This window comes from Periplaneta americana, chromosome 9 (assembly GCF_040183065.1).
Source record: "Periplaneta americana isolate PAMFEO1 chromosome 9, P.americana_PAMFEO1_priV1, whole genome shotgun sequence".
Taxonomy (NCBI): Eukaryota; Metazoa; Arthropoda; class Insecta; order Blattodea; family Blattidae; genus Periplaneta; species Periplaneta americana.
In genome coordinates this window covers 39,052,266-39,077,934 of record NC_091125.1, presented here as the reverse complement: position 1 = coordinate 39,077,934, position 25,669 = coordinate 39,052,266, and the positions used below count along the sequence as shown (strand labels likewise).

The window sequence follows — 25,669 nt, the reverse complement described above, 5'->3', positions numbered from 1 at the left end:
TTAAACAATAAAAATTTAATTTCAGAAAGTCCACGAATAAAAACTGTGGCTCTTTTTCGATTATACAGAACATGATTGTTTGGCTGTCCATCTATATAAAAGAAAGACTTTTCCTATTCCTAATTGTTTACTTTGTAAAGAAGATAATACTATCAGGATATGATACACCTCAAGAACTATAAAAATTTAACAGCTACAGATCTGTCATTACGATACTGGGAAGCAAGATGGCAGATGGAAGAACTCCAATATGCCAACCATTAGCAATCAACCTATTTAATATTCGTCGAAGAGTTCTTGAAGTTAAAAAGTCAAGTTTTTAACGTGTGCAATAATTGAAGTGTTCAGAGCCATACTGGGCCAAGCGCCATTTATTAAAAACGGAGAAAACAAGGTTAATGTTAAGAGAATACCATAGTTTAATGAAGATTGACATATCAATAAGTTTTAATGTGTTTACTTTATATTACTTGCTATACGTTTCCATTGAATTATGGTAATAACTTCATTTTAACCCTTGTTTTCTACGATTTTAGTAAATGGCGCTTGGCCCAGTATAGTTCTGAACCCTTCAATTGTGATGGTTTTCAGGCAGGCCTAGAGACGAGAAGAATAATACAGTTAGAACGCTTCTATGCAAAGATTTTTGGTATGCATGCTATGAAGAATCATGCGACAACAGGAAGATATTCGAATATTTACATAAAAATTGAATACTGATATATCATTTCTCTGAATTAAAATGGAGGAGCGCTTGACGTAACATGGAAATAGTACTATATAGTGATCAATGATCATTTACAATACAGCAGACTTCCATTTAGTCCTAGTCCAATCTATATCAGATTTGGTTTACCGTTTCTCACTCCAAGGAGAAGTATCATTCATCATCATTATAGAAGCAGAGGCCAAGAATGAATGAAAGAATGAATGAACGGGATGAGAAACATTTAAACGGTAAGCGAAAACGCGTCCTGGCAAGGGAAATTGGGACTGAGAAAATGTGAGCTGCAAGCCTGTTGGCCATTTGTCTCACTCCGATTTTCGCCACTGCATTGAATGAATATTAGAGAATTTTGAAGGGGAAAGCTAAAAGTGAAAGTAACCTAATAGTTATCACATGAGATAGTAGAGAACCTTGAACTTAAATTATCATAATATTGACGTAACTTTGGAGCTTGTAAGTATTTTTAAATGTCCCCTGAGTACGGTACTAACGTTCTGCAGGGTTAGTCCTTTGGAGGGGCTGCCTCCTCAAAGCCTATGGACCTGCTTCCTTGTGTATTAACCCCGCAGGGAGGGTTGCCTCTTGCGCCTTCTGCCGTTGAGGTCTTCACTCTTGTTTCCCTGAGCTGGGTCTCTTATTTCATCCCAGAGATTGGGTTGCCACTTCCGCCATTTTCGCCGTTTCGATGTTCCCATCTCCACGCCATATCTGCCGTTGTGGTCTTCCGTGTTTGCAGCTTTCCAGATTGGTCCGTTGCTCCCAAAATAATAAGCCAAAGACTATCAAATATAGTCGACATAATAATATCAGAAGAGCAGACAGGTTTTAGGAAAGGGAGAAGCTGCATAGATAACGTTTTTACATTAAAGCAAATAATTGAGAAAAGAAGGGAATTCAACTTAGAAACTCATATCCTTTTCATAGATTATAAGAAAGCTTTTGACAAAGTGTCTAGACCAAAATTGTGGAATATATTAAATGAAAAGGGAATCCCATTACATTTGATAGAAGTAATTAAAGATATGTACGGAAAAACAAAAATAAAAATAAACCAAAGAGAACCTATAAGAATAACAGGAGGAGTTAGACAAGGTTGTCCATTATCAACCACTCTTTTTAATATATATCTAGACGACATGATAAGATCATGGAAACAAATAACAACAGGAGGAATTAATTTAGGAAATATGATAATAAAAACGTTAGCCTTTGCAGATGATCAGATTTTAATTGCAAAAACAGAGGACGAAATGCAGAGAATGATATATAAATTAAACGAAATATCAAAAAAATACAACATGGAAATATCATCAGGAAAAACAAAGGCAATGGCTTTCAAGGGCTCTTATCCAGTTCGGACAAAGATAATTTTAGAAAATAAAGCAATAGAACAAGTCTCAAAATTCAATTTCCTAGGTTGCGAAATATCATACACAACAGAAACAGATATAAATAACAAGTTAAACAAGTTTAACTATATAACAGGGACACTAAAAAGAACCTTGAAAAATAAAGCCAGAAAAGACTCTCTAATGAAATTATATAAGACGATGGCAGTTCCTACAATTACTTATGGATCCGAAACATGGACAATGACGGCACAACATATAGCTAGAATACAAGCTGCTGAAATGAAATTCCTCAGGCCAATAGCAGGATATCAAAGAACAGACAAAAAACACAATACAGAAATAAGACATCAACTAAAAGTAGAGGAACTAAATACAACAATAGTGAAATATAGAACAAATTGGGAAAACCACCTAACAAGGATGACGAACAATAGAATACCAAAAGCAGCATACAATTACTCACCACGAGGAAAAAGGAACTTAGGAAGACCTAAGAAAAGATGGAGGCAGCAACAATTTGGAGCCGGAACAGGCTAATGAAAGGCCTAAACCGTGACGTAGAAGAAGAAGAAGATTGACGTAACTGTACTAAAATAATGGCATGCTTGTGCAATTTCTAAGAGAAATCTGAGTTGTAGCGGTTGCACACAAGTAATTTGACGTAAGATAAATAAAAGAGCAGTAAACTGTACGAATATATTGATGGAATAAACATCATTTACATGACATCGATTTCTTTTTACCTTATGAACAAGCTTCCTAAGTGCAACTGTAACTTCGTGAATCTCTCTTTATATAATAAAGTTCGTAGTGGATGAAGAAATAATGTAATGATTGTAGAAAAACGGGAGTAGCCCAAGAAAAACCTTATCAAAATTAACATGCTTTTCCGTTTGGAGTCACCAGGACTTAACCCCGATTCTCCGATGTAGAAAACCGACACTATGCATTCGGATAACATATCTCGTTTCCATGAAATAATAATACATAGAATGGTTTGGAAAGAAGGCAAAAAATTAATGCTAATTGAAGCCATAAGGAAAGACATATCGTCGTTGTTCCTGCAATAACTCCTATGTGCGAAATATAAAATCTTTCAGGAGGAAGGAAAAACACATTTATTCATCCTATGGCAGCCGTACATAGGAGACTGTAAATTCTTAAATTTTCGAAACAAACATATTATATAATTACATATAGGAGATTTTATTATTTGCTGTATCACTATATAAGTTATTTAATAGAGCAAAAATCTGAAAATCGATAAATATGTCACATAGGAGTTATTGCAGGAACAACAACGATAGGCCTATATATAATAACCGGTAAATGTCGCTATAATATTATGCGAGATTCGATTATAAGACTGTGTATACCTTTCGTCTCGTTTCTCTTATCTACACTCTAACCACGACGTAAATACCAGATCACTGATCTGAGGCACGCTAAGTATACCTCTTCATAGAACATCTTGTTATTCATCATCTTTTACAGTATCCACCTCGCGACAATGGAATTCCCTGTCACAAAGTATTAGGGGCTGCAAGACAATAAACACTTTTAAATACAGCTTAAAAGATAACCATCTTTGTATTTCACTCCAATCATACTGACTTAAACTATCACTGGCTACATTGTTACTTCTTTCTTTAGACATGCATCAAAATTGTCTCATAATAATCTCTTTCTATTATGTAACATTATTTGAAATATATTAACATTCTTTGTATTTTAGCTTAATTCTGCTTCACAGTTTGTATTTCATTGTTTAATTAATAGTTCATAGTATTTTGCTGTTTAATTCGTAAATAACTCTTGTATACATGTAACTCTTTTCTAAATTAAATTGTTGAATTCTTTGTAAGTTCATACATATGTATGTATACTTTTTGCTGGTTGAGTGGAAGAGAAGGCCTTACGGCCTTAACTCTGCCAGCTAAAATAAATTATTATTATTATTATTATTACTATTATTATTATTATTATTATTATTATTATTATTATTATTATTATTATTATATTTCGTTAACTGCAATCTTTGAATAGGTTTTCGAAATTAAATTGTAGTACAGGATCAATTAATAGAACCTAAACAGAGTTTCAAGTAATAAGGACTAAATAAACAAAAAAAGAACTAAAATTAAATCATGCTGGGTCGTATTAATGTTTCAATTGCAAACACAGAGCGTCAACCTTCCAGTTATGCAATTCTGAAGATGAAAGTAGAATCCTGGAACTGCTCAGCTGACTGAACTATTTTTATCTTCCTGAGAAGTGGGCTTGGCTTTCAAATTAGAACCTGAACAGTCGCACGCGCGCCGTTGTGTAACATTAAAGACAATTTACAGTGCACGGAAGTTTTCCACGAACAGCAGAAACTAGCGCAAAGCTTTAATCAATTTGTTACACTTCAAATGTAGCGTATCCATTCATATAATATCAATGAGACTAATGGAAAATGTATTATATTATAGGAGAATATGTTTGAACGACTCTTTACGTTATTTCTTTTGAACAAAATTATTTACTATTACTATTATTATCATCTTTGTTGTTTACAAATCATTGGAATTTTCATTATTGAGGGTACTTACATTCCTATATAACAATAGAAATTCTCGCGTAGAGGAACCCTACGTCGGACAAATTTAGCAAGATCAAAGGTCATTGTTTAAAATACAGTATCACAGACTAAGACAAGATAAAGAACACACTAAAGTTGCGGAATCAAGAGACGATTAATCGTAATCGAAACTGATTCGTAAGTGTACTAGGTTCGACTCCGACCTCGAGCATTTTCGCTACCATGCAAGCCGTCAGAGTTTTGGAAGATTCTTTGGCTCGTTGAATCACTTTGGTAAGATAATAGACTTTTTAACTTCGCAAGTATCCAATGAGAACGTATTTCTGACGTCAACAATCATTAGACTTATATTTAAATAGTCTTACAGGTTAACATAAGTATAAAAGTAGTCTGATGATTCATGTGATGGAAATATACCTTACTATAGTAGGCCTATTCATATTTATAGATGGTTTACCATGTATTTTTAGTCAACTGTCCGAAGACAGGTCTGAACCTCACAAGTGATACCAACATGTCACCACTTATGAGGCAACTAGGGCAGGAGATAATGGGGTAGGGTAGCCAGTTCCTTTCCCTCTCCATTGCATACATCCCCGATTAGCTACATATTACACTAATCAGACCATAATAATTGATAATACGTAGTAACGAGTATCTGGACGAAAGTTATTCGAAAAAATCATCATAATCTTCCTCATCATCATCGCTCCAGTTACCTCTGTGTTCGCTCGGCACGGCTGAGTGGCCCTTTATCTTGTTTGACGTTTTGTCTTCTTTCTTGTCGCACCTGAATCTTACAGGATTTCGAGTATTTTCTTTGTAAATGTTTTGACATTTTGAAATAAAATTCACATTTTTGTTCTAATTTCAAAATTTTCACTATGTTACAGTTGCCCGTCCACTATGTTTGCACTGTAATTTTGTATCGAATCCTTTGAGAGGTCAAATATGGGTGTAGCTCCTCTGGTTGTCGAGCTGTAATTCCTGGAATGACGCGAAACATGGTGGTAATAAATGCATGAAAGCGAGAGGGAAATGGAAGGAGAAACTTTAAAGGAACGCGAACACACGCATTTGCAAGAGAGTTGGGGCTGTAAAACTGAATATGTGAGCTCCAAGCCTGTTTGCCATTTGTCTCACTTCGAGTTTCGCTGTTCCACTGAAGGAACTCTAGAAAATTTTGAAGTGGAAAACCGAAAACGGACGTAACCTATTAGCTACAAATACGGGGATGGGTGGAGGAGCACATAAAGAGCTGATTGCAGGGTCGGAAGAGAAACGTCGAAAGATATGTTTGCACATTGAAAGTCATTTAGTCCTTTCGCAGTGCAAGTGGATTCGAGTAAACTTGCTCGTGTAACAGATAAGGTGTTCGAAGGCTAGGCAAAACCTCCGGGAGTTATAAGTCTGTGCATTAAAAGGTGAGAGAAAGAAAATGAAAGAGAGAGGAATTTTTTAATTTTTACCTCACTTTCGATCGCAATCCTCTCTCATCTCACGCGCATGATCCCGAGAAGTCACCCATTATGGCACGCGTACGTCCTCTCCCTACCGAGTGATATTTTATTGCCGTCCCCCTCCGACTATTATACATCGAGCTACAAACATTTCAAATTTAATCCTTTTTCCTAACACCCGATCCGCCGAAGAGGTGTCCCATAGCAGGAGCGGGCAAAGACGTATTATACAGTACGTAAAAATTAAATAAATTTAATGCAGATATTTTTACGTGAGCGTAGGGTAACCAACAGCCAATGAGCAGATCCAACACTGTGTGGAAGCTGTGGAAATGAGTTCAGATCCCTCTTACAGTATAAATGCTTGTCTGTGTTTAATGTATATTATTACTAAAGTCAAGCGTTTGGTTACTTTGAATACAAGTTAGGTGTACGTCGAGCATACTAGCTTTATACGTAGAGCAAGTTACGAATCAGCAGTTGACTGCAGTCTCTCTCCGCACGCTCCGGTACTGTATGTTTACTTCTATTCGTGTATTACTCGACCAAGGCGAGTGGAGCCGCGGGCTTAATGTGAACTATCACGATGCGGTATTACGAACGTAGGAGCAGTAGCACCACGGCTCCGGGTTGCAGGACTCCAGTGGCCCTGGTCGAGTAATACCTGTGTCTATAAGTCGGCGAACAAGAATAGTACTCATGTACAAAATACCACTTGGATTTAATAACAGTAATAACGAAATATTTATTTAAAGACAGCTTAGGCCTACATGCAATAAAATATATTGTTCACTACGGTTAGACAAAACTAAACATTTTCAGCAGCCAGCCCCTTTATTTCCGGGAGCCACAACATTTTGCCCAAACATGCAAATAGAAAACAATTCGAGCTAAGATGATAAATTTACTGAAACATATTAAACGATATTAAATACCTATGCAAACAAACACACGCTCTCAGAGACGCTCTATGCTCTCCGCTGAAGTTGTGTAGTGACAATATCTTGAGTTGCGCAACAAAAGTTGTCATAATGTTAATCTAAGAAGCATATTCGAATATATTCAAACAACAGCTTTTGTTAACATTATGTATTAGTCGTAGTGACATAAAAGACATCGAATTCTTAAACAAAATTTGAACTCAATTAACAATAATTCAGGCACCACATAAAAATATTTAATCGCCATAGCTACATGCTGCCCGGAATTTGTCTACCCCTGATTTTTACATAAGTAAAACGAATTAAGATACTTTAGATTTAATTAAAGATTGGAATTAAATGAAAAAAAAAAAAAAAACATAAATGGCAGCACAAACTTAAAATAAAACAAATTATGAGTACGTGCTTTACGAGTCTCTACACATTACGATGAATGACTGTAAACATTTTAAGTGTTTCAAATAAAAATGTCTTCTTCTTTCTGATAAAGTGCATTTTCTTCTTTCCTAATGAAGTGTTGGCTACAAGATACTTCTATTATAGCACTGATCTCCAAGCGCCCAGCTTTGTTTTGTTTTCTCATGTTCACTGAATAGCAGACCTAAACTGTTTAGTAGGGTTGAGAAGTTCAATTATAGACTTCCGTTATGCTTCTTAACGTCTGTGATGTCAAGAAGGTTCAATTAAGAGACAGCAGACAATCTGCTTTATGGGTTCCTGTTTGACAATTACACATCTACCTTCCTTCCTTCCTTCCTTTCTTTTCCTTCATTACCTTTTCTTTATTATTAATTTACCATATTATTAGAACTACTATCACTACTACTACTACCACTATTATTATTATTATTATTATTATTATTGTTATTATTACTAGTTAGATTAATTAAAATGTGTTTCAGTAAAATGTACAGCAGAGTCCGTACAGACCAGTTTCTGTCTGATACTTTTCAATTCACTGCGGGCTAAAGCAAGAAGATACACTATCATCTTTACTTTTTAACTTTGCTCTAGAATATGCCATTAGAAAAGTCCATGATAACAGAGAGGGTGTGAAATTGAACGGATTACATCAGCTGCTTGTTTATGGGGATGACTGAATATGTTAGGACTGAGAAAATCCACAAACGATTGGGGAAAACACGGGAATTTTATTTGAAGCAAGTAAAGAGATAGATTTGGAAGTAAATTCCGAAAAAAAAACAAGGTAATCTATATGATTATGTCTCGTGACCAGAATACAGTACGAAATGAAACTATAAAAATTGGAAATTTACTCTTTGAAGAGGTGAAAAAATCTAAATATCTTGGAGTAACAGTAACAAAAAAAAAAAAAAAAAAAAAAAAAAAAAACGACACCCGGGAGAAAAATAAATGCAGAATAAATATGAGAAATGCCTGTTATCATTCGGTTGAGAAGCTTTTCTCATCCAGTTTGCTCTCAAAAAAACCTGAAAGTTAGAATTTATAAAACAGTTATACTACCGGTTATTCTATATGGTTGTGAAACTTGGACTCTTACTTTGAGAGAGGAACAGAGGTTAAGGGTGTTCGAAAATATGATGCTTAGGAAAATATTTGGGGCTAAGAGGGATTAAGTTACAGGAGAATGGAGAAAGTTTCACAACGTAGAACTACACGCATTGTATTCTTCATCTGACATAATTAGGAATATTAAATTCAGACATTTGAGATGGGCAGGGCATGTAGCACATATAGCATATAGAGTGTTAGTTGGGAGGCTCGAGGGAAAAAGACCTTCGGGGAGGCCGACACGTAGATGGGAGGATAATTTAAAATGGATTTGAGGGAGGTGGGATACGATGGTAGAGACTGAATTAATCTTGCTCAGGATAGGGACCGATGGCGGGCTTATTTGAGGGCGGCAATGAACCTCCAGTTCCTTAAAAGCTATTTGTAAGTTATTATTATTATCATTATTATTATTATTATTATTATATTTGTGTAAATTATAAACAGATATTTTGAAGGTACGCTATATTTTATTGTTCTCATTGTAAGATACCTATGAATTATTTAAGCCACTGGCTTAAGTCAGATGCTAGCGCGATTCAGTGCTGCGTTCGAGCAAGGATTCAATTCCCGCTTGTACTCGTTGTCTGTTTGGTTTTTTTTCTGAGGTATTCCCAACTGTAAGACGAATGCCAAGTAGTCTATTCCCAGGTGAATCTTCTGACTTAACTCTTATTACAAATTCGACCGACACTAAATAACACAGTAATTAGTTGATAGACTGTCGTTAAATAACAAGCTACAAATAAGAATTATAATTGTTTCTTGCAAGATAAGTTGTAATGAATCAGAATATTCCGAAGTGTTAATGAACCCTACTACGTAATGCACCTGCTTGCCTATACATTTACATATTCACGGACCTAATTATCATTAATTATACTTCGTAACTAGCTTATGCAATAAACGTAGGAATTGATTTCAGACCTTGGAAATGTTTCTATATGTATAATATTTCATCAGAAATTCATTAAGGTAGTTTGAAACGTGTCCACCACGGTGACGATGTGGATAGCAATTGACGCTTCCCAACCAAGCGGTCCGATGTTCGATTTCGGCCTGGGCAAGAAATTCATCCTTCGTCCATGAGCCTGAATGTTCGTCCGTTGTCTTGTGGCTGTCCTGTGGTGTCTTAGCGGTGGTCCCGCGTCATGCTGATCCCATGACCAGGGAGGCCCGCATGAGGGATGTCTAGTGTAAGATCAAATTAATCTCTCTTCCCTACACCCAGAGTGGGTGGGACAAATGAAAGGTTAAGCAAAGAAAGAAATTGAATCGCTCCTTTCCAAAAGGGCTTCAGTCCATTTTTTGGCAAAACGAGTTTTCCGTTGGAATTGGCAGTTTAGAGGTCGACGCATCATTTTACAACAAAAGAGCACCAGTCCAGTTGATACGTAAGTGTGAACTGTAGATGTAGGAATGACGTTACTTTACAAATGAACGTCAGTCCTGGACAGTGAATCGTTTGGAAAAAAACTGTTCCCAACTATGGTTTATGTATGAGATTGCATTGATAATTATAATCGAAATATATCTAATGATTTGTATTGTAATGTTCTCTTGGTAGTACTTTGACTGTTGTATGTTGTTGAAGGCATTCCTGGTTCATTTTGTAAATAAAAATGGATGAAGATAATGCTTCAAGAAAGAGGAAAGTGAATTGGCCTACTGTAAATTACAAGAAGAATAGAAACTTTACCAGGATTGAGACAGTTTTCAAGCAAGAGCCGAACTAATGTAAATTTTCGTTTTGCAAAGGAATTTTACAGTGTTACATTTGTTCGGATCAAATTTTTGCATATTTAAAGGACAAAAATAAAATTTTTTCTATCATTTATTGTCATAATACATTTCTCTCTTAAACTGAATGAGCATATGGGGAATTAAATCAATGGCTTTCCCAAAACACGCAATGCAATACTTCATAGAAAACAATTTTTATCTCGAAAAGAAAGCAAAACTAGCAAAATTGTATTAAAAGTTTTGTTTGAAATATCTCCAAGAATAAACCCTCTGAAATTAATGACATTATTTACATTTCACTCTGTATATATATATATATATATATATATATATATATATATATATATATATATATATATATAAGATTTTATTGTGGTTATGTATCGAGTTGTAAACATATTCAGAAAAAAAAAATACATTTTGTTTCCAAATGGGCTTAAGTCCAGGATTTTGGGAACTTATAACATAAACAAAAAACAATTTTTATTGTCATTTCTATGATATATGGATACATTATTATCACATCTATGGCATCACAATACTAATAAAGTCGTTTATTGAATACGAGGAACAGAAAACAATTTTCTCAGCTTTTCCCAAATTTACCATTTTTGGACTATGGCCCTTTTTGAAAGGAGCGATTCAAATATGAAACTGTGCCAATTTTGAATATATATTTCACAATCTCTTTCACGGTATGGCAATTTAGACTCGATGAGGTAATACCACTGTAATGGAGAGATGATGAGACGAGACAGAGATTGCATGAGTTTCGGCCTACCCATTTTAATATGTCTCACTGATTAATACTTGTAAAAATAACGTGACAAAATTAATTCAAAGGGTATGTGCTCACGATCAGGGAGAGTTTCATCTGATTAAATAATGACCTATGTTTAGGCTTATATTTAAATTGTCCCAATCTTGATTTCTTTCATAATACAGGGTCCGGCATTTGGTTCTGACGAGTTTCAAACTGCTGTTGTAAAGGGGCTATTAGGTTTAAAAATTAAAAAATAAAACTGTATGTAGCTTGAATAATGCATTTATTGGAATGCCTTCATTTTTTTTTAAATTACACATTTCAAATGATCCCCTCGGTATCATATCTTATGACCTGTTGTAATCTTACACGAAAATTGTTCATGACACTTTGCAATAAACCTGGTATTTCGTCGATTTCTTGCACTTCAGCCTGTATCCTGGTCTTCAGATCCTGGATAGAGTGTGGTCTGTTTGAAACACTCTTGCTTTGAGGTGTCCCCACAAAAAGAAGTCAGAAGCTATTAGATCTGGAGATCGAGCCGGCCAATTGATATCTCCAAACCGAGAAATTATGCGTCCTGGGAAAAAATTTCTCAACAATCGCAGTGTGTCTCTGGCAGTATGAGCCGTAGCCCCATCTTGTCATCCTTGTTCAGTGCGCCTCTAAATGTCTGTAACATCTGTCGATACTGTTCACCATTCACCGTAACAGCTCTCTCATTTCCAGCTTCGAAAAAATAGGGATCAATTATGACTGCAGAAGAAACAGCACGCCATACGGTCACCTTTTCACAATGTAATGACCGTTCATGCAGTGTCATAGGATTTGTGTGACTCAGTATCGGAAATTTGGCTTGTTGACGAAGCCATTTAAATGAAAATGTGCCTCGTCTGACATAAACAAATTATTCAAGACATTATCATTTTCTTGAAGAATGGCACCAAATTCCATTGCAAATTGAATTCGAGAGGCCCTATCTTGTGGTTTCAACTGCTGACAGCGTATTCCGAATCTCACCGGTCCGGTGGCATCAATGACGTCATGTTGCAGCGAAATAAGGAACAAAACTGCTGGAAGGATCGATGGCTGTCATGGTGACTGCACAAGTTGTTGTCTGTGCTACGCTAGCAAAATTTTCCGAAATTTTCGTACTCCCATCTCGTTCAAAGAAAAGATAGCATAAACAATTTATTTCTTGAACCGGTAGTAATAACTGGTCCGTTGACATGTTCGCTCATAAGCCATTAACATATTGTTTTTACGTTGTGCTCATTACAAACAATACAGCAGAACTAAAGCAGAACACACCGCCATGACACAACAGTGCACGGTGTTATTCGTCTGCTAATTCCCGCCATATACAAGAACCAAACCAATCAGATTCACTGATGGCGGCTGATGGAGACTACCACCACCTCTGCAAGTTGATGGCACCGGTGCGACACCGGTGGAGCATCAATGACGTTATCGGTGGAATTCAACACCGTGATGCCATCGGATTGCTCACCGGTGAGATTCGGAATACGCTCTGAGCAACTTGAATGTTGTAGGGATGAAATTTTAGAACCTTATGCAATATCCGGCGAACTGTCCTGTAAGTTATGCGCAAGGCCGCAGCATGTCACACTACAGATCTTGACGGACTTCGTTGCACAGCCAGTCTCACTCTTTGGATATTTTCTGGAGTACAAACATAACGCTCACTACCATGAAAAGAAGGTTGTAAAGTGCCTCTGGCATTAAACATGTTAAACCAACTCACTATTGTGTTCCTCGAAGGAATCCTACCAGGGTTGTAGTCCCAAACTTTATAGTGCCGGAGCTCTTTATGATTTTTAATCTTTGGGGAAGGGGGAAGGTTTGGAAAAAAAATAAGACAACGAAAGAAATACCATAAAGTAAGACTGTAAGGAGAATGTAAGGTAACACCAATCAATACCTACTCCATTTAGCTTCTGAAGCTCAAGTAAACCGAAATGGTGACTGTAAGGGTGATCATTCTGCGCAATGTAGTAAGCTGATATAAATTTCGCTTTTGTTGCTTCATAATGGACTGCACTCGTTTATTCGCCAACATTTTCAATTGATTGCTTTTCAGACATATCAATAATTTTTGTGCTATATTATGAGCATTGGATTTCTTGTATTCAACGATTTTTTTCCGTAGTGACTTAAGCTGATCTGATCTGAACTGTTCGATCCGTAGTAATTTATTGATTATGAGCGCCATTCATTAGATACAGAAATACACTCTTTTTTAATGTACCTAATGTAGTTACTTCATAACACACTTTACAGCCTAGCTTACATTGCTTAAAATCAATCCAAGGATAAGCTTTTTTTTTCTTGACCACATATTTTCTTCATTCCATACATTCGGCCACTCACTTTGCAGGCCGAATGTTTGGCTTTTACTATTTTGAACATTATGTCGTTGAATATTCTTCGCAGTCATACTGGAACTGTATGTTTTATAACAGTATCTCTGGTTGAATTACAAGGTTCATCAAATAGAAGCGATGGGCCTGAGATATCAACAATATCAGGAGAGAAAGCTTTTGTAACTCCACTAGTAACAGCAATGGCACGAGAAAAGAAAGAAGTTAATGTTCTTTTGTCTATATTTATTTTGTTCCATATTTACTGAAGGGCAATAGATAAAAAAAAGTTTCAAGCAGTCTTTTAGTCACGTTATAGGCAGTAAATTAACTGTTTAAAATTCATTTCGTAAAATAACTGCGAAACAAACACAACACATTTCGGTAAGTAACACCATAGACAATCTCCTGTAATATACAAAGACGCGAAAAGTAACGAGATACGATACGAAACGAAAGTGAATTAGGAATGTGATCATTTCGCGCAGGCGCACTAAAGTTTAGTTTGGTGGTTATCCTGTTACTGATTCTTCTACCATTTCTCACCACACCCCCCGTCTACACTCCTAGTGGTCTCACGACCCTCTACTTCCGAACTTGTTTCGATTTTCTATATGAAGCACAGAAAATATAATCACTAAATATTCTGACATTAACGAAGATATTGTTAGCTGGGAAAGTATTGTGGATGTCAAAACTGATTTTAAAATTCCAAATCAGTGCCGGAGCTCCGCTTCACCTCCAGTACATCCCTGAATCCTATCGTGTCTCTGAATATTGAACTCACGGCGAAATTGACGTTGTGTTTGAACACGAATTTACTTTCAATATATACTGATACCACAAAAATGCGTACGTTAACTGGCCAAGCATCCATGATTAACAAAATTGCATGTTTGGAAGTTCATGTTACCTTGACAACATTTCATTTTCGCTACTCTCATTTCATTTTACGGCTCTACCAAACTAATCAGAACCAACTGCCGGGCTCTGTATAACTAGAACATAACATATGTCATTCATAAATGGGCCCATAAATGACTGCAAGCACAGCCTTGGGAACTGATAATGCTAATACACAGGAAACAGCTTATTTTACTACGAGTCAAATGACAGTTTGATTCTCTGTCTCCAGACAGCGTAATGAGTTCCCTCTTTATTCAAGCCATGTTACGCTCTAAGCTGCGGGTACTACATGCGGGACGTCAAGTGAAGCTTGTCCTCTTCAGTAAGGAAGTAAATTTATTGCTTCATTTTCTATAAAATACTTTCGTGTATTACCCTCATCGTCATGAACCAGATTAATAAGCCTTTTGTCCTGCTTCTTACAGGCCTAAATCACAAATATGTTTCTGATCTCGTTATCCTCTCCTTGGTCCCCCCAAATCTCGCCTGCCTCAGGATCGATACAGAAAAGCCAAGAAAGGGAGTCGATCAGAATCCATTCACTTGATGTGCTCTCTCCAATGTAACTGATAATTGCAAATGTCATCAACAATGTTGCTAACATCTAATTTCTCTATGATACTTATGTTTCCTCTGTCTATCTAATCTTGTTAAATCCAATAAAGAATCTCATACGAGCAACTTCTAACTTACTTTTATCTTTCTTACTTAAGAGCCAACTCTCACAGCCATATAAAAAGAAAGGTTTCGATACTATACTATGAAACTCAATTTTGTAGTCACTGACATTTGTTTACCAAAATGTATTTTAATGACACCACTTAAATGATTGTATTTTTGCTGTTTTCTATGGAGGAAATGCCATATAAATAAAAACTTGACCAGTAGCCTATAAGGTGGCACCACTAGCACACTTTACGTTTGGCTGGTAACCAGTTCAGGAGAAATTTTTATTAGTTACAAGAATCACAATAAGCCTCAGATGGAATTAAACATTGACGACTATAGTCTTCACAACGGTATTTTTTGTGCATTACTATTGTTATTGTTAGTGTTGTGTTGTTGTTATTATTATTATTATTATTATTATTATTATTATTATTATTATTATTATTATTGGCCGATTAGCTCAGTTGGTAGAGCAGCTGGCTATGGACTGGAAGGTCCGGGGTTCGATCCCAGGTGGTGACAGGATTTTTTCTCGTTGCCAAACTTTCAGAACGGTTCACTCAGCCTCCTATAAAATTGAGTACCGGGTCTTTCCCGGGGGTAAAAGGCGGTCAGAGCGTGGTGCAGACCACACCACCTCATTCTAGTGCCGAGGTCATGGAAAGCATGGGATTCTACCTCCATTGCCCCCCAAGTACCTTCATGGCATGTTATGGGGATACCTTTACCTTTATTATTATTATTATTATTATTATTATTATTATTATTATTATTATTATTATTATTATTATTATTTCTATATGCAAAATAATAAAAGGCACAATTTTTGTATTGAAAATAAAAACTAGAAATAAAAATCTATATAAAGATTAATTTTTCGTTCTACAGAATATGTCTGTTATAGCAACAATTAATATTAGAGGAGAAAAATTTGCTATGGCGCCGGGGATCGAACCCGAGTCCTTGGTTCTACGTACCAAGTGCTCCAACCATTGAGCTACGCCGAAGCTCAGTCCACGGCACCATGTCACTCAATTGAGTGCGCTGCTTGTATAATGACAGTTGACAATATAAATGTCAACATACATGTCGAACGTGGAATCAGGCCACAAAAGGAAAAACACTGAAGGAGAGGGATTCGATCCGGTACTGTGGATTGAGCTTTGGAGTAGCTCAATGGTTAGAGCGCTTGGTACGTAGAACCAAGGACCCGGGTTCGATCCCCGGCGCCGGAGCGAATTTTTCTCCTCTAATATTAATAAAAATAAAAAGTCTGGACGCTTAGGATTAACTCTTCTATTGTACAGGGTGTTGCAAACTAAACCGCAAAACATAGCAGATGGTGTTGGTGAGGCGTAAACAAATATGAAAATAGCATTTTAAATGTTCTTTGAGATATTCCCAAGAAACATGCACACACTCCACTATGATTAAGCACATGCCCATCCTCTGTTCTTGGCCTTCCCTTTTCCTCACGAAACATAAACACAAGTGTGAAATTTCATTCAATATCTTGTGTCCAAGCAATTAAATGTGAGCTAAAGATGCAGCTGGTTCTTATTACCTGTGTGGGTTTTGCGAGGTTTTACCCAACTGTCAGGCGAATGTAAGGTAAATCATGACCAATCTTCGGCCTCATCTCGTCAAATACAGTCTCGCTATCACAAATTTCATAAAGCTAAAATAAATTAGAAGCTGAAACAGCGACATTCAATAACAAACTAAAAAAAATATGTCAATCTGACATAAAGAGAATGCGCTTCCCTGTCTACCTAAGCTCAAAATGCAAAGTCGAATATTTTTAACCCAATGCAACGTAAGGAATAAGAACACTCGTTTAGGGTACAAAATTATATAAATTACACAGTGCATATGATTTTTCGGTTTAGTTTTGCAACACCCGGTATTTATTTTGAGTTGTCTAAAGTGACTGACGTACCTTATTCAGCAAGTACTGTTGAGTTTTGGTACTTGTGAATGTCTATTATTAGTTCATAATTCTGACAAGATTGACGATGGAACTAATTAAAGAACCCAACCTCTGATGAAGAGGAAGAAAAAAAAAAGATAAGAACGACGATAATATTAAATTTGTTAGGTGTATTAACTAGTGACGTTTAGCATGACATCATAGATTTTAAGGTAAAAAAGTATCCCGAAGTGCATAGCATTTTAACCCTTTCCGCTCGAACGAGTCCATTTGGAATCACTAACATTTCTGTAATCTCTGACTCTCATGATTTGCGTCATGATTCCATTTGATATCTTCAGAAGTAATTTTGTTCTTTATCGACAGAATGCAGCACCCGACAGTTCCTTGACCAGCTGTTATTAGGAAGGGGATTGCTTTGTTTTTTTCTGTTTCTCACTGGTGTCTCCACAAAAACAAATTCAGGCCAGAAAGGGTCAAGGAGAGAAATGGAAAATACACAGCTGTATGAACCCCACTGCACTTAGAGGTTAGTAGTTTCATTATGCTTACAGATGATTAAATTTTCATTACTACATTCCTAGAAGTCCTATAATAATTATAAAATATTCTTAGCTTTACAGTCGAACACATACTATACTTAAAGCTTAAAGTCCTTGAATTCTAACAATTTTGTGAAAAGATAAGCAACGGCTTACAACAGCGATCCCTAATTAATTTCTTTAAAGGGCCACATAGAATTTTTGTTGTCAGAAACGGGCCAGTGGGCAGAAATAGTCATTTAATACTTAAATGCTTGAGAGAAAATTGCTTCTATTTTGAGTTACTCGCAGTGTTGAAAATGTTTTTCATGATTCATGATGCCTCTTATTTATTAACAGTAACCTTTGATTCATAATAAACCAATAACTTATGAGACAACTAGGCTAGAAGATAATAGAGTAAGGTGGTCAGTTCCTTTACCCCTCCATTGCATACATCGCCAACTAGCTACATATTACACTAGTGAGACTTCAAACAATTTTTTTCCTCTGACACATATCGTCAAGTGAGATGTATTGCCTGATAATAGATGTACATATCAGCCAGAACCTCAATCAGAGGATAGATTTTATGTAAGGGGTAGATAATCTCAAAGCATATAGAAGGTGACTGACAATCCATTTCTATAACATGCTTTTATATCGCTCATATCAGAGAAGCTTCATTCACACCATTAAGATGAGATGCAAATATTGGCAATAATAATAATAATAATAATAATAATAATAATAATAATAATAATAATTTATCTGTGAGGGCATTAAAATGTCTGCCAACTCACTTCTGCCGATAATGCAGAAATTAAGATTTCAATCTGACTTCATATTTTGGGAAACAATGTTATTTCGAGTATCCGTATCATCTGGCATTCTCTGTTCACTCATGTTTGCTGTATGGGCCACAACTAAACCTTTGGCGGGTCAGAAGTGGGCAGCGACCCGAATTTTGGGAATCACTGGCTCACAATGGTACCTAAACAAATTAATTATTATTAAATATTAATACACATGCATATGTGGAAATGACTAATTTGCTATTTTTACTATTTTTTATTTCCTTTACGTCTCATATGATCATTCCACTCTTTTTTTATTTTGAATTCAATGATTAGAAAATGTTGTGATATTTTCCACTTCCGACTTACTATTTTTACGATTCTTCCATTAACCATACGTCTGACATAATCATCCCGCTTTTCTTTCCTACTTTGAATGTGGTCCAGTTTAAAATTCTGTATTATTTTTTCATTTCGGGCTATGACTGACACGATGACTCCACTTTTCTTTTTGTTTTCTGTTTTTGAGTTCAATGTGATATTTGTCTATTTTCAAATCCTGTCTAACTTTTGCACTTCTGACTTGATCTCTCAATGTTTCATTTGCAATTCCTCTCAAAATTTTAATCTCACGTCTTGTTTCACTTGCGTCTGGCATGTTGTGGTGTATAAAATTATTTTATTGGGCTAACAACTGATATATTTGTCTTTGCATCAACCCTTAAATGTTTTATTTATTGAAATAATTGTTTCCCTCAGACAACGTGTCCCCATTTGTTTGGTCAAATACTTCCTCTTTTAAATTTTCATAGCTCTTAATATTTATTACCAAATATTTTAATTTTAAGTTGCAAACAAAAGTCTTCTTTCGATAGTCGAATCTCCCAAAGACAAATGCAAATAGCTCATTTAAATATTGAATAAACTCGATTTCATCCTTTTATTATTATTATTATTATTATTATTATTATTATTATTATTATTATTATTACTATTTTGTGTTCCAAGTAGTCATACCTTTAACCTACCATTTCACAAAACCCTTATGAATCACCCTATATGTTTATTTCTTTGTTTCCCATAAACATGGACATTACGACAAAGTGAAGAGAAGCGAATAGAAGCATTTGAAATGTGGATATAGAGAAGAATGGAGCATGTGAAGTGGACAGAATAAAAAATGAATCTGTGTTGGGAAGAGTGGGTGAAGGAAGAATGATGCTGAAACTGATCAGGAAGAGGAAAAGGAATCGGTTGGGTCACTGGCTGAGAAGAAACTGCCTACTGAAGGATGCACTGGAAGGAATGGTGAACGGGAGAAGAGTTCGTGGCAGAAGATATTAGATCATAGACGACATTAAGATAATTTATCATATGAGAAACAAAGAGAAAGGCAGAAAATAAGAAAGATTGGAGAAAACTGGGTTTACAGTGAAAGACCTGCCTTTAGGTAGAACACTAAATGGAATGAAATGTTGCCCATAGGGTAGCTCTTTTGGTTTTGATTTTTTGATTATTTAATCTATACTAATAATAAATCTGTAACCGAAATTTTTCTGGTAACTTTCGCTTTTCCAAAAATAATTTGGCATCAACATTTATAAGTAATAATCCTGAAACCAAAAATAGCTTTTTTTTACATTTTTGTATGGCTGTCTGTATGTCTGTCTGTTTGTTACCTTTTCACGCGATAATAGCTGAACAGATTTATATGAAAAATGGAATATAAATTAAGTTCGATCTAACTTAGATTTAGGCTATATGGCATTTAAAATATGTTATTTAAAAGGGGGGTTATAAGGGAGCCTGAATTAAATAAATCGAAATATCTCCCTTATTATTGATTTTCATGAAAAATGTTACATAACAAAAGTTTCTTTAAAAGTGATTTCCGATAAGTTTTATTCAATGTAAAATGTTGATAGTACTGATAGGTAATGAGATAAATGAGTTTTAAAATAACTATGGGTTTTATTATAGCCACCTAATGGGCTGTAATGAAATAAAAACAAATGACTTCGTTTATAAGAGGCCTTGGACAAAAAAACGGAAGCTATTCATTTAACACTATTTTATACGAATATAATTCCATGATGGGGATATATAAAATATGTTTATCAATATTAACATACAGAGAACGTTTCTGTGTTTGTATGAAGTAATCTCAGAAGCTAATTAACCGATTTGTATAATTATTTCACCATTAGAAAGTCTAGTTTCTCTAGATGGACATAATGCTATAATATTATTACAGTAACTTCTGAGTGAATCGAGGACAGGTAAGATTAAAATAGATTCTTATGCACAGAAAACTTGATAGGCTATTCTGTACATTCGTTTCCTGTATTTCTTAAAATAATATTTACGTACCACATTCATTTTCATCTCAGAGAATTAACGAACAACGAGAGTATTGATTTAGTATGCAATAATAGTACGTTAGCTTAGCATTCCATTATTTTAACTATGCTCTACTGAATTGTGTTAAAATAGATAAAATGAACAAACTATGCAATAAATGCAATACAAAAATATGGAATAATGACCCAAACAGATTATGTTGTGCTGTTGTAAAAATTGTTTCTCCTGAGATTCAAGAGCCCTTACAACAAATTAAAAACTTACTAATCGGAGTACATTCGTTATCAAGACACTTTTTAAATAATATATAATATAATATAATATAATATAATATAATATAATATAATATAATATAATATAATATAATATAATATAATATAATATAATATAATATAATATAATATAATATAATATAATATAGGCCTAACATCTTATTTCAAGTGGCATCGTTTGGTGCAAAAGAAATACATAAAGTCAATTCTACACCATCATTTAAAGTTCAAGCATAGGCTTATCATTTTAAGTGATAGAGCCGGTGAAATGAGTCCGGGTTCCAGCACCGATAGTTATGCAGCATTTGCTCATATTGGGTTGAGGGAAAACCCCGGAAAAACCTCAATCAGATAACGTGTCCCGACCGGTATAGTATCAATCTTAAAAGTAGAGTTGACTGAACAACTCCAGGAAGTATTGCAAGATAATAAGTTAAATTCATAGTTTTAAATACAACTTTCAAAATGATTCAGGAGCAAACGACTTACAACATACAAAAAGCTATTATTCACTAAGTAATTACAAAACTGTATTTATATTTGTTAATATTTAATTCTAAGAAGTGCAGCGAAGCGCACGGGTATGGCTAATCCATTAGTAAATTAAACAACAGAATGCTCGGGTCGACTTGTTTATTTCCTTTCGCTATAGGTATTCCAAACCATAAACCCAGGAGGTACAATCATCAATAGAACGGCACAATATATGGCATATGCAGACGATATTGTTATCTTATCACGCAATGTAAGTACAATGGATGAAATACTCAAACAAATAGAAGCTGAAGCAATCAAAGCCGGTCTGGAAATTAACAATGATAAAACTAAATACATGTATAATATGAATAATGACAATACTAATAAGATTAAATTAAATGATACTGATTTTGATAGAGTTTCCTGTTTTAAGTATCTGGGTTCCATAGTGAAAGACAATAATGATGTTATGACTGATATAAAAGAGAAGACTGCAGCTGGGAATCGAGGTCTTTGAGCATTGAATAAAACTATGAAGTCTAGGTGTATCTCAAGAAAAGCTAAAATAAGAATATATAAAACTATTATTAAACCAATAGTAGTATAGGGAAGTGAAACCTGGACTCTATCTGAAAGGGCAATAAAGATCTTAAATGCCTGGGAAAGGAAAGTATTACGGAAAATCTTTGGGCCTACTTATGAGCAAGGGTTTTGGCGAATTAAAACAAATGCTGAGTTATATGAATTATATAAATATAACAACATTGTTGTTGACATAAAACTCAAAAGGTTAGAGTGGCTGGGACACGTAGCCAGGATGGAGAACAATCGCACACCCAAAGCTCTATTAGATGCATTATCAGTAGGAAGAAGGAAAGTCGGACGACCTAAATTGAGATGGCTGGATGACGTTCAGGCTGACCTAACAAAAGCTGGAATTAGAAGATGGAGAACACGAGCATTAGACAGGAGTGATTGGTCGGATGTTCTGAGGGAGGCTAAGGCTAAACTATAAGGGCCGTAATGCCAATGATGATGATGATAGGTATTCCATTTTTACTCTTTACTGTATTGTCCAAGGAAATACTTTGAATTAGTTTTATTATATCCATAGAAACTTGTCTATTGTATAAAATATAAAATAATTATTAAGCACTGGAATTTTATCCTGAAACTGTACGTAAAGATATTTTTTATCTACTAAATTAGTAAGGTTCTATCGTTTGTAGACAAGAGGCAAATGAAAAACGGAAAACAATAATATGCAAGTGGGCACCTTAATTCTTGTATAATGTGTGTTGAACGTGTGTAAAATAAATTACTGGGAAAACAAATTAAAAAGCTTGTATTTAGTGGGTGAGTCAAAAGGCTACTGAGGAAAGCAACATAATTATGAAGTAAAGGTGATTACGTATAATGTATTTTTGTTACATATTCAGAACAGAAAAATAGCTTGAGGACCCGAGTTAAAAACCATTACGCTAAAACTGTTCGAGAGCTATTGTAAGTATGTAGAATTGGAATTTGATGTAATTAAAGACCACCTTAAAATTTTCTATGAAATTCTTACAAGAAGAATCATGTAAATATAATAGCTTTTGGGAAGTTTCCGAAGAAGAATGTTGTATTTTCTTAAAATGGAGAGAAACCGTAGTGATATTACACAGGAGTCAGTATATGTTTCCCTACATTATTATCCGTTAACCCAGCGTTTCTCAAACTTTTTTGAAGTGAAGACTACTTTTTTAAGTCAGAACAGTTCCGCGGACCACCTTAATCTAGTTTCCTTCGAAAGCAAATTCATCATTTTTGCAGCATATTTTAATACCAATATTTTAAAACAGAATTAATTAATTATAATACTTTCCTAATTATATTTTTGTAGCCAATCACAAGTAACTTATAACAAATTCTGTGCATTGTTGATTCATCGATTGACTGCTAGCAGCAAGTTGTTTGAAATCCTTCTTATGTGGTACAAGCAGTAGTTGTCCATGTTTCTGTTAAATAGTGTCCATTATAAATAATGGAAACTGACTTCGATCCGGATCTTTCAAAAGAAAGGAACATGATGATATGCTTCATTTAGGCAGTGATAATAGTTTAGAAGCTGTGTGTGAAGAAATATATTAATATCAGTGATTATAGTGCTATTACAGAAATGTCTAGTCCTAGTGATAGCTATTCAAAGAAAAAATACTTTCATAAATATGACAAGAGTTATTTGGAACTTGGATTTACTTGGTGTGGCAATGAGAGTGAACCAAAACGTCGGTGCGTTGTCTAAAATTTCTTATATCGTCATCTGGAAAAAGAAATAGAAAAATTAATGCAGAAACATGCCCGATTTTCAATAAGTAAAGATGCAATTTGGCACGTTCTATTTTATTGGTGTGCGACGTATTGTACGTGTCCATTTCAATGTCAGACTGAGTGTCGGCAAAACTATCAAGAAAGTCATCAATACATGAAAAGGTTCGGTACTTTGGTCCTCTGTTATGAATTCGAGTGGTCCCTGGCTGGGTTAGAGGCTCGGCACCAGATGTGCAGGGAAAAGATGGCGACAAATACCACGTTCATAGTTCATAGTGCTTTAAATCCCTCGTTTGTTGCTGAGAGTAGAGTGGGTAGACGGGTAGGGTAAGAAATTATTTCATAAAATATCAGTACTGGGAGAAAAAGTGAAAGGCGATTGTGATGTGTCATTTCCAAACTCTGAGATTTTCAGCTGTAGTGTGATATGCAATTCGTTTGAATTTTATTTCTTCTTCTGTTTTTTTTTAAGGACCACTAGGGCAGAAGTCGAGGACCACAGGCGGTCCGCGGACTATAGTTTGAGAAACGCTGCGTTAACCCATAGGTGCATATTCCAACCCATACGGGCTGAAGCACGTGGCGGGCAGATTGCTCTGCGCGCGGGTTAACTTCTTCCCCTACAAGATCGCATCGAAGAAGGGACAGCGGTGCAAAGGTTGTTCGTGCATATGTCAAGTAGAGCAGCGATGTATAGAATAAGGAGCAGACATACTGTCCTTAATATGTGGAAAACATTGCATTATTCATTACGATATTACGACGAAGTGAAGAGAAGCGAATAGAAACATTTAAAATGTGGATATGGAGAAGAATGGAACGTGTGAAAAGGACAGACATAATAAGAAATGAAGCTGTATTGGAAAGAGTGGGTGAAGATAGAATGATGCTGAAACTGATCAGGAAGAGGAAAAGGAATTGGTTGGGTCAGTGGCTAATGAAACTGCCTACTGAAGGATGCACTGGAAGGAATGATGAACGAGAGAAGAGTTAGAAGAAGATATCAGATGATAGACGACATTAAGATATGTGGATCATATGAGGAGACGAAGAGGAAGGCAGGAAATAGAAAAGATTGGAGGAAGCTGGGTTTGCAGTGAAAGATCTGCCCTATGAATGAATGAATGATAAAAATTATAATATTGTTTTACTTTACTATTTTTAATATCAACTCTGCTTAACATATCAATGAAGATGATCTACTTTTTTCCGGACAGTATTATATTATTTACGTCTTGTTTAATTCAAATATACAGTTAATATTGATTCACTTTTGGAAAATATAACAGAAATATCATTACTCATATTCAGTTAATATTAATCCCTAAAGCTAATCTACCAATCATTCTATTGACGAATTTGAAGATGTCCGCAAAAATATTGATCTATGGAAAGAGGCTTCGCAGTGCTATAATCGCGTCGCTGTTATTTCCGGCGTGACTCCTCCTCTTTGCTTACGTCTTAGAAAGTGAAGGCTCTATGGGCCGTATTCATAGACATTCTTAACGCGGGCTTCCGGTGGATGATCAGCGAACTAACGGTTTTTTTTATTCATAAACCAGTGTTAGCGATATGATATGATATGATATGATATGATATGATATGATATGATATGATATGATATGATATATGATATGAATCCTGTACAAGTAATCAGTCAATAGCCGGGGCTAGTTTAGCACGCTCGTAGTACGAACTAGCGAAATGTCTATGAATAGCACCCTATAAGTCTAGGTAGGTAGTATCGTTCGCCATTTTTGTTCTTTCGTAGCCGAGCTACCAGACGAGGAATCTATTTGCCGCGCCCTTAAACATTATCATGTCGTAGCTCCTATGAGCAAATAATGTCCTTGTGTGCCAACGAAAGAACAAAAATGGTGGGCGACTATATTAAGTATTTATCGAGCCTTAGGAAGTGTATAACGTCATCAGCAGCGAA

General features: G+C 35.4%; 1 protein-coding gene across 1 annotated transcript in view; it reads right to left on the bottom strand.

The window, feature by feature from the left end:
* LOC138705839 (organic cation transporter protein-like) overlaps nt 1–25,669 on the bottom strand; it is a 230,006-nt gene that overhangs the window by 147,915 nt on the left and 56,422 nt on the right. The gene's annotated exons all lie outside the window — the stretch shown is intronic.